Source organism: Babylonia areolata, chromosome 31 (assembly GCF_041734735.1).
Source record: "Babylonia areolata isolate BAREFJ2019XMU chromosome 31, ASM4173473v1, whole genome shotgun sequence".
NCBI lineage: Eukaryota > Metazoa > Mollusca > Gastropoda > Neogastropoda > Buccinidae > Babylonia > Babylonia areolata.
The window spans coordinates 8,801,678-8,813,203 of NC_134906.1; the positions used below are offsets into that span (position 1 = coordinate 8,801,678).

The following is an 11,526-nucleotide window of genomic DNA, read 5'->3' on the forward strand; positions in this document are numbered from 1 at the left end:
ACGAGATCCGGATCCGGCAGTTGAGCGACATGCTCCGACGCCGGCGGAAAGAGGCAGACATGCTGAAAAAGGAACGCTCCAAGCGGAAGAAGGATAAACTCAAACTCCAGGAGGAGTCCCTCAAGAAGCAGCTGGAGGTGAGGATGATGGTTATTAGTCCTCGTCCTTGGTCGTCCTTTTATTTATCTATTTATTTATTTATTTTTTATTTGTTGTTGTTAGAATCATTAGCATTATTGTTAGCAACAGGAGCAGTAGCAACAGCAGCAGCGGCAGCATTATCATCGTTATCATTGTCATCGTCGTCGTCGTTGTCGTCATCATCATCATATCATCATTGATTGATTGATTGATTGACTGACTGACTGACTGATATAGATACTTATATAACGCCTGTCCTCGGTCGGAGACCAAGCTCTAAGCGCTTTACAAACACAGGGTCATTTACACAACAGGCTTTAACGTGTGTATTTGATCTTCTGCGTGAGTATACACACGAGGGGGGTTCAGGCACTGGCAGGTCTGCACACAGGTTGACCTGGGAGATCGGAAAAATCTCCACCCTTTACCCACCAGGCGCCACCGAGATTCGAACCCGGGACCATCAGATTGAAAGTCCAACGCTTTAACCATTTAGCTATTGCGCCCGTCGTCTTCGTCGTCACCATCAGCAGCATCATCAGCTTTATCATCACGATTTTCTTGTTTTTGTTCTTCTTGTTTCTTCTTCTTCGTGATCTTTTTGTTCTTTCTCGTTCTGGTTGCTGTTGTTGTTGTTGTTCTTCTTCTTCTTCGTCTTCTTCATCACCAGCATCAAAATTGATTGACATGTTGATTGACGTATTGATTGCCTGACTGATTGGTTGATTGATCAGTTGACGTATTGGTTGACTGTCTGACTGACTGGTAGATTGACGTATTGGCTGATTGACTGATTGAGTGGCTCTAAGATTGCCTGGCTGGTCGACTGACTGGCTGATTGACTGACTGGCCGATCGATAGTGATTGATTGATTGATTGATTGATTAACGGATTATTTAACCAGTTACCTGATTGATCGATTGATGGGTTTGTTGATTGGTTGGCGGATTGACTGACCAGCTGAGTGATAAGACCTGATGAAAACCCAACCTCAAAACTGAACTGATTGGGAGGGAGGGTGACCGACTTGACCCCTCCTTCTTCATCATCATCATCATCATCATCATCATCATCATCGTCATCATCGTCATCATCATCATCATCATCATCGTCATCATCATCATCATCATCATCGTCATCATCATCATCATCATCATCGTCATCATCATCATCATCATCATCATCATCATCATCGTCATCATCATCATCATCGCCACCACCACCACTTCCATCATAATTATCACCATTATCTTCTTCTTCTTCTTCTTCTTCTTCTTCTTCTTCTTCTTCTTCTTCGTCTTGGTCTTCATTTCCTTCCTTCTTTATCACATTTACCATCAACACCACCATCACCACCACCACCACTATCATCATCATCACCATCACCACCACCACCATCTTCTTCTTCTTCTTCTTCTTCTTCTTCTTCTTCTTCTTCTTCTTCTTCTTCTCCACCATCATCATAATTGACTGACTGACCTGACCTGACCTGACCCCGTGTGGTTTTTGGTTCTGACCCCCACCCCACCCTATCCCACCGCACCCCCAATCCCCTACACCCCCAACCCCCCATTCAGGCCTACGAGATCTTCATCTCCCAAGTGAAGACGGACCAGTCATACCTGGAGCAGGAGCAAGAAGCCGGAAGAGGAGGAGGGGGGTCCCGAGGAAGACCCGCCGTTCCGCCCCAGATCAAGCATCCGGGCAGCCTCCACGCCGCTGCAAGGACCTCCTCCCCCACCCCGCCCTCCTCCCCCACCCTCACGCCCACCCCTAACCCCGGGGGCCTCCTCCTCCTCCTCCTCCTCCTCCTCATCATCATCATCGCCATGACGACCTGACCTTGACCGTGACCTCGACCTCGGCTTCGGCTCACGAGGAGGAGGAGGAGGAGGAGGTTGAGAAGAAGAAAGGGTCCAGTACTTCTGCTACTACTGCTGCTACTACTGCTACTACTACAAGTAGCCCTTGCACTGACGTCTCTGCTTCGGCGGCGGAGGTTTTGGGAAAGAGTGAGTGAGGAAGGGGAAAGGAGAGGTTGGGGGTGGGTGGGTGGGAGTTCGGGGGTGAGGGAGAATTCAGAATCAGAATTAGGATCACTTTTGTTTGTGAATGAGGGGTCTTCAGAGTTGGAATTAGATTTATGATTGTTTGTTAATGAGGGGTGTTTAGAATCAGAATTAGATTCATGATTGTTTGTTAATGAGGGATCTTCAGAATCAGAATTAGAATCATGTTTGTTTGTTAATGAGGGATCTTCAGAATCAGAATTAGAATCATGTTTGTTTGTGAATGAAGGGTCTACAGAATTAGAATTAGATTCATGATTGTTTGTGAATGAGGGATCTTCAGAATCAGAATTAGATTCATGTTTGTGAATGAGGGTTCTTCAGAATCAGAATTAGAATCATGTTTGTGAATGAGGGTTCGTCGGAATCAGAATTAGATTCATGATTGTTTGTGAATGAGGGGTGTTTAGAATCAGAATTAGATTCATGATTGTTTGTTAATGAGGGGTCTTTAGAATCAGAATTAAGATTCATGATTGTTAATGAGGGATCTTCAGAATTAGAATCATGTTTGTTAATGAGGGGTCTTCAGAATCAGAATTAGATTCATGATTGTTTGTGAATGAGGGGTCTTCAGAATCAGAATTAGAATCATGTTTGTTTGTTGAGTTGTTGTTTTTTATGAATATAACATTTTAAATGAAATGATAGTCTATTAGATAAAGATACTTTTAAAATGTTATAAAGTACCATCTCTGCGCAAAACATGTTTGCACTCATGAACCATTGTTCACCGTATTTCAGAAAAGAAAGAATATGTATCATTAGTAAGAATACAAAAAAAAATCCGCTAAAGAAGTTGTTGACATCTGTTTCAATAATAAAGAAGAAAGAGAATATATACATATATACTTCTACGCTCCCTGTTGCAACGCACGGTTTGATCCGGCCTTGCGACGGGCGCAATGGCCGAATGGTTAAAGCGTTGGACTTTCAATCTGATGGTCCCGGGTTCGAATCTCGGTGACGGCGCCTGGTGGGTAAAGGGTGGAGATTTTTCCGATCTCCCAGGTCAACATGTGTGCAGACCTGCTAGTGCCTGAACCCCCTTCGTGTGTACACGCAAGCAAAAGATCAAATACGCACGTTGAAGATCCTGTAATCCATGTCAGCGTTCGGTGGGTTATGGAAACAAGTACATACCCAGCATGCACACCCCCGAAAGCGAAGTATGGCTGCCTACCTGGCGGGGTAAAAACGGTCATACACGTAAAAGCCCACTCGTGTATATACGAGTGAACGTGGGAGTTGCAGCCCACGAACACAGAAGAAGAAGAAGAAGATCCGGCCTTGCGAACGAACATTAATTTAACTCTCTCCATACGAACGGCGAAAGAGACGACGTTAACAGCGTTTCACCCCAATTACCATCATCAAAATATTGCAAGCGGAAGGCTCTTATACGGAAGAGGTGAATGTTGACAAAGAATACCACAATTCTGACGACGGAAGCTAAAGGTTGGGTCATTCAGACACCCACTGGACATCCGAGGGGTCTGTGTAGAGGAGAAGAGAGGACTGGCCGTACTGAGTGAGTTAAACGGAGCCAATGTCTGCTGTTCGCATAAAGTTGAACATGAGAACGAGAGAGACAGAAACGTCGACGATCAATAATACACTAAAGAGAGCAGTGACGTGGAACGCAGCATACATGATGCATACACACGAGCTAACAATCGTTCACATGCTGGCTAATGTTCAGCAGCGGAAAGAGCACACAATGAACCAATGTCAGTTGTGAATGGTGGCCAAAGTTCGGTATATGTAAAGCATACACACGAGCTAATGTCGATGGCATACATGCTAGCCAAAGGTACAGGGTGATGAACAAAATATTTACAATCAATACATCTATCTATATCTATATAGATAGATGTATAGATAGTGTTTATATATATATATATATATATATATATTAATATAAATAATATATATTGTATGATAGTCAGCCGTGTCGGACTATAATCATCAGAACAGCAGAGGAGGCAACTGCTTTAATCTCGGCTAGAACTTTGATTCCAATGGAGAGTTTCAGAACAGCCGGCGTTGGGATGGTTCCCAAAGGCCAACCAGCCCCCAAGGCTGTAGAACAAAGAGCCAGTGTAATCTTGTCTCCTAGTCTGAGAGTCATAGTCCTTCACGAAAGACCAAGCTGTAAATGATTTCCCATTACAATGCAGAGAAACCGCTGATGATACAGCTCTCATTTTGCTGTTGGCCGTATATAATATTGAATATATGATAATGAATAATAAATAGATAATGATAATAAATACGTTTATTTGATAGTCTGATACATCTCCCTCTTTGTCTACCAGGCGTAAAGTTTCCAGCAGAAAACAACAACAAGCATCCGTCTATAACTTCAAACAAGAAGGCAGTTTCTGAAATGCAGGACTCGGCCTCCAACCGCTCTCGAAGTCCAGAAGCACGAAAACCTCGAAACGAAAAATCGTCCATCCCTCGCAGTACCTCACGGGAGAGTGAGAAATCCGTCACTCCCCGCGGCAGTGTTTCGTCACGTGGTGACAGTGACAAAAAATCCGGCATCCCTCGCAGCGCCTCACAAGAACGGGAAAAATCGGCCATCCCTAAAAGTACCTCCGGTGGAGACGGTGGCGGAAAACCAACACAGACGTCCCGAGAGAGGGAAAAGTCGGGTATCCCGCACAGAACCTCACAACAAGACGGAGGAAAGCAAGACATCCCTGGTGGTGCCTCTCTGGGGGACAGAGACAACAAAACCAGTGGGGCCCTGCACAGGAAATCAGGAATACCTCGAAGCGCCTCAAAAGGAGACCTCAGACCTTCATCCGACAACAACACCAGAGATTCTCCAGCTGTAGAGGAATCGCCGCCCCCACCGCCGCTGGGGAAAGGGGAAAGCTCGGCACGACACACTGACGAACGCACGAGAAGCAAGAACTCCGTATCGCACACCGACAGACAGACAGACCAGGAGGAGGAGAGTAGAACCCTACCTCTTTCTCACGAGAGTACGGGTAAAAAACTGAGCCGTATTCCCGTATCTCTCCGCGCTGGCGGAGGGGGGGACACATCTCCTGCCCCATCACCGGGTCGTGCGACAACAACAACACCAAGGTCCGAGCTCTCCTTCGCGGCGGTGTCCCCCAGCCCTAGACCACCCCCTTCCGCAGAATATCCCCCCGGTCCAAAGTCGGAGGCTAATAAATCACAAGAAGACAGAATTGGTACTACCACTACTGCTACTACTACTACTACTACTACCATTCAACCGGTCACAGGAATTCAGGAGTCGGACAGTGAGAGCGACTCTCGACTCAACTCTCACAGAACTAACTCCCGTCCTTCCAGCGAACGATCTACAGCCTCTACAAACTTCAGCGACATCCACGACTTCGACGAAGATGAGGAGGAAGCAGAAGAAGCAGAGGAGGAGGAGGAAGAGGAGGACGATGTCTTGGTCTGTGAGCTGGGGATGGACAAGGCTGATGGAGGGAGGAGGGGAGGGGGGAGAGGGCGAGGAGAGAAGGAGGGTGGTGAGGGGTCGTCGTTGGCGGAGGGGAAGGACGCAGATCGCTCAGTGTTTAAGAGCCATAGGAACGCGAGGAATGCTGATCGGAATGCGAGGAATGCTGACGATGATCGGAATGCCGCCAGTGTCGTTCTCACGGAAGAGGGCGTGGCCGGAGACAGGGTGACGGACGATGACGTCACGCCAACGGACACCCCTCGTGTGGACAGGGAGAGGAGGGGAGGTGGAACACAGGTGAGTTGGGTGGTCCATCTGTGTGTGTGTGTGCGTATGTGTGTGTGTGTGTGTGTATGTGCGTGTGTGTGTGCGCGCCCGTGTGTGTGTGTGTACGCACGTAGAAGATCAAATACGTACGTTTAAGATCCTGCGGTTGCTGGGTTATGGAAACAAGAATTGACATACCCGGCATGCACACCCCCGAAAACGGATTATGGCTGCCTACATGGCGGGGTAAATGAGCAAAATGGTCATACACGTAAAGTGTTACGTGTGTGTGTGTGTGTGCGTGCATGTTTGTGTGTGTGCATGCATGTGTGTGTATGTGCGTGCATGTGTGTGTATGTGTGGGCGCGTGCATGTGTGTGTGTGATTGCGCGCGCGCGTTTGACTGAAGCCTGATTGAATGACACAGGAAACGAATGATGAGCACCCAAGGGCAGCTGTCAGTCGGCCCAGCTCAGGAAGCAACGTTTCGTGCAAATGACTCCGCGTTTGTAAAGCGCTTAGAGTTGGGATTCTGACTGTGGATAGGCGCTGTACAAATATCCATATCTATCTATCTGTCTGTCTATATATCTATCGATCAGGTACAGCCTACACCGACGACAACCGAATGGGGGAAAACGGAAGACTCTTTCTCGTCACAAAGAACTTCTTCCCCTGCCAGAAGACAAACCGTGGAGGACGAGGCTTTACCAGAACACCAAACCGTCACGTGCCCTGCCCAGTCACCACCACCACCATCACGTGACCTAGAGCGCGTGGCGGATGACGTCACTTCCGACCTGGCACGCTCTCTGGTGGACGACAGCGTGGTGACGGTCAACAGCTCCATCACATCTCGCCCTGACACCTCTCCAACAGCAACAGCAACAGCAGCTGCCCGACCTGTGGAGACAGGCTCACTGGAGAAGATTCTGTCAGCACCCCTCACAAAAGCTAAAGCTTTTGAAGAGGAGGAGGAGGAGCTTGAAGAGGAGGAGAAGGAAGAAGAAAAAGAGGAGAAGATGAAGGAGAAGAAGACGACCAAGACAACAGGCTATAATCAACCGACGACGGACAGCAATCCAGCTTCAGACGTAAATGGAACCCTCACAGGTTCCACGACTGTGTCCACCACCAAGCTGCCACAACCAAAGTTCCGCCGAAGCCACAACCGCATCTACGATTCCCAAGACAGCTCTGGCTCCGAGTCGGCTGCGGTGAACGGGTCTTCGGACTACGACAGTGGAGTGGACAGGTCTTATGACATGAACATGGACCACATGACGTCACTGTCTCCTGATGACCCTGAGGTCAAGGCCAAAGAGGCGGTGGAGACCAGGAAGGTCTGTGATTTTATTTTTTTTTGTGTGTGGGTGGATGGGGAGGTTGTGGTGGTGGTGGTGTCAGTGGGAGGGTGGGGGTGTTCTGTGTGTGTGTGTGTGTGTGTGTGTTTACCGATAGATATGGAGTTAATTCCCAGATGTGTTTGTACATATTGATATGCAAACTTTATTGTCTTAACGTGTGTGTGTGTGTGTGTTTACCGATAGATATGGAGTTAATTCCCGGATGTGTTTGTACATATTGATATGCAAACTTTATTGTCTTAACTTGTGTGTGTGTGTGTGTGTGTGTGTGTGCGTGCGTGCGTGTGTGTGTGTGTGTTTTACCAATAGATATGGAGTTATTTCCCGGATGTGCTTGCACATATTGATATGCAAATTTTATTGTCTTAACGTGTGTGCGTATGTGTGTGTGGCTTGATTTTGTCAGTCCAGTCCATCGGCAGTTACTGTCGATTTTCACTTTACTGGTTTCAGTCTTTTTTCTTTCTTTTTTTTTAGAAATGGTGAGCCTGGTCAGATTACGCATATAATGTTTATAGCGGTCCTGTGATTTGCACAAATCCCATTTCCATGTGGATTAGTAAAGTCTGTTTGATTTGATTTGATTTGGTTTGATTTGATTTGATTTGATTTGATTCGTCCTGGGCGCTTTCAGCGGCCGGAACCGCCCGGAGGCGTGACGGAGAGTCTGCTGCTGGAGGAAGTGAGTTGAATTGGAAGGTTCCGGTTTGGATTTGATGTGTCGTTTCTTTATTTTTTTTATTTATTTTTTGTTTGTTTGTTGTTGTTTTTATTTTCAGCCTCCAGATCTTTTTGCATTGAAAACCTCTTTTCTCATCTGCAGTAGCAAATCGGTTTTGTTTGTTTGGTGGTTTTTTTTTTTTGTTTTTTTTCGTTAATAATTTCCTGTGGTTTTTTTGGGGGGTTGTTGTTTTTGTTTTTTCTTTTTGTTGCTGTTGTTTTTTGTGTTTTTTTTGTTGTTGCTGTTGTTGTTGTTTTTCTTGGGGGGGGGGGGGGGTTCGAATCGTGTGACATTGTACCGTATTGTACTGTAGTGTATTGTACTGTACTGTACTGTGTTGTACCGTACTGAAATGTACGGTACCGAACTGTGATGAAACTATACTGTGTTGTATTGTATTGTGAAATTCGGGCTGCTCTCTCCAGGGTAGTTATTGTTCACCTGTCAAAAATTATATATTTTTCAACAGATTTCGCTAGGGACAACCTTTGTTTTTTCTTCTTCTTTTTTTTTTGCCATTAGGTCTTTTCGGTGCATAGGGAAAGGGTGGGTGTTCTCTTTTTAAGAAGATGGATAAAACTTTTTTTTGTTGAAATAATAACAATGAAGATTGAGAAGAGGAAGATGATGATGATCATGATGATGAAGAAAAAGGAGGAGAATAACAACAACAACAACAACAAGATGATGATGACGATGATGATACTGATGATGATGAAGGTGATGAAAAAGAAGATGATAATGATGATTTCGTTTACCTCCCCCCCCCCATCCCCCAATTACGCACCCCATCTCCACCCCCTCCAACCCCACCCCGACCCGCACTCCCACCCGCACCCCCACCCGCACCCCCAGCCTGAGTACGATTTCAGTGGACTGGGCACGGAGGAAGATTTCTATGAGGACGACGAGTTTGGAGGCGGTATGGGCAAAGCCTCTCTGTCCTCCGCCTCCTCCTCCTCCTCCTCCTCCTCCTCCTCCACCATCATCACCACTACGGCTGGCGATCTCACCGCTGGTGACAGAGGTTCTGGGGGTTCGTGCATTGTTGATTGATACACGTCTCCTCTGTTTGTCTGTCTGTAGGTCTGTGTGTCTGTCTGTCGGTCTGTCTGTCTTTCTCTCTGTCTCTGTCTCTCTCTCTGTCTCTCTCTCTCTCTCTCTCTCTCTCTCACTCTGTTTATACTCATTCATCTGTTTGCCCGTCTGTCTGTCGGTCCCTCTTCATTTGTCTGTCTGTCTCTCTGTCTCTGTCTGTCTGTCTGTCTCTCTCTCTCTCTTCCTCTTTATTATATACATTCATTTGTTTGCCTGTCTGTATGCCTGTCTGTCTGTCTGTATCTGTCTATCTGTCGGTCTGTCTGTCTCTCTTCCTCTTTATTATATGCATTCATCTGTTTGCCTGTCTCTCTCCCTATCTGTCTGTCTCTCTCTCTCTCTCTCTCTCTCTCTCTCTCTCTCTCTCTATATATATATATATATATATATATATGTGTGTGTGTGTGTGTGTGTGTGTGTGTGTGTGTGTGTCTTTTAGTCTATCTGGCTGGATCACTGTCTCTGTTTCTCTGTCTATCCGTGTGTCTGTTGTCTGTCTGTCTGTCTGTCTCTCTCTCTCTCTCTCTCTCTCTCTCTCTCTATATATATATATATATATATATATATATATATGTGTGTGTGTGTGTGTGTGTGTGTGTGTGTGTGTGTGCGCGCGCGCGCGCGCGCGCGCGTGTGTGTGTGTGTCTTTTAGTCTATCTGGCTGGATCACTGTCTCTGTTTCTCTGTCTGTCTATCCGTGTGTCTGTCTGTCTGTCTGTCTGTCTGTCTGTCTCTTTCTTTCTCTCTCTCTCTCGCTCTCTCTGAAAATCCTTAGCTAAGTGTGTTGTGTATGTGTGCGTGCTCGTGAATACGAGTGTGTGCCTGCGAGTGTATGTGTATCTTTGCGCGCGCATGTGTATTCATGCGCGCGAGCACACACACACACACACACACACACACACACACACACACACGTGTACATGTGTATGTGTGTTTGCTTGTATGTGTGTATATATATATATGTCTGTGTGTGTATCTATTCCGTACCCCACAGACGGAGGAGGGCCCACAGCCTCTAACACCACCACCACCACCAGCAGTGGAGGCGGTCTCTTCTTCGTGCCTCACGAGCGTTCCGAGGTGGACTCCATCGTGGCGGCGGCCCTGGCCGTCTACTGGAACCTCCGCCGATGCGGGGAGTCCTGGGATTCCGTCGCCCCTCCAGAGGACTACCTCAACGAGACCCCACCCTCCTCCTCCTCCTCCTTATCCTCCACCTCATCCCCTTCCCCTCGCCACAACCCCACCAACGCCAAAGGCGGCAGCCTCGTCTCCAGCAGTCGACGGACCTTCCGCCACCTGCTCTTTGATCTGACTGGAGAGATCGTGCGGGACGTGTACCGGCAGGAAAACGAACCGGAGCCACCGCCCTGGCAGAAGAAACCACCTCACACACCACCCTCATCCCAACCCTGGAGCAGGTGGCGCCACTACTTCAACAAGGGCAGTCACCCTTACTACTACTACCCTCCCAGCACCATGGACGAGTTGCTTCCAGTGGTTCAGGCAGCCGTAGCGGATCTGCTGGGTCTGGATTCGAACTCTGGACGTCTCCGAGGAGGCGGTGGTGGGGGTAGCAGTGTCAGTGGCCGCTGGGCCAAGCGGTGGAAGGTGAGACGGAAGAAGCAGGACCACGTTGATGCCGTGCTGGTGGAGGAGCTGGGACAGGAGGAGGGGGAGTGGGTCAGCTACGGGCAGGACGAGCTGACGGTCAAGCTGCAGCTGACAGAGTCGCTGTTCCGCTCCCTGCTGGAGGACACAGTGGCTGCTGTGGACAGGGCGTACTCCTCTGCCACCTCCTCCAGGGCCCGTGCTCGTCAACCTCAAGAGACCATCGTACCTGTGGGTGGAGGTGGTGGTGTGCCTGCTGCGGGTAAATCTACGTGAGTGCAAGTGCAGACTGCCCCCGAGGGTGAGCAGTATCCTGTTATTCAGGATGCAAGGAAAACTAGTTGCCGGTTATTCGAGTCTACCCGCGGGAGGAAGGTGGCAGAATGGTTAAGACGCTCAGCTGCCAATACAGAGAGTCCGTGAGGGTGTGGGTTCGAATCCCGCTCTCGCCCTTTCTCCTAAGTTTGACTGGAAAATCAAACTGAGCGTATAGTCTTTCGGATGAGACGATAAACCGAGGTCCCGTGTGCAGCACGCACTTGGCGCACTGAAAAAGAACCCATGGCAACGAGAGTGTTGTCCTCTGGCGAAATTACGTAAAATGAAATCCCCTTTCATAGGTACACAAATATGTAAGCATGCACTCAAGGCCTGACTAAGCGCGTTGGGTTATGCTGCTGGTCAGGCATCTGCTCAACAGATGTGGTGTAGCGTGTATGGATTTGTCCGAACGCAGTGACGCCTCCTTGAGAAAGTGAAACTATGAAACTATACCCGCTGGTCTTCAAAACCTCAAAG

General features: G+C 47.9%; 1 non-coding gene across 1 annotated transcript; it reads right to left on the bottom strand.

Moving 5' to 3' along the window:
• Positions 1–574: 574 nt before the first annotated feature.
• Positions 575–647, bottom strand: Trnae-uuc (transfer RNA glutamic acid (anticodon UUC)). Its single transcript has one exon. It is a non-coding gene; the product is annotated as a tRNA-Glu (tRNA).
• Between the last annotated feature and the right edge of the window lie 10,879 nt (positions 648–11,526).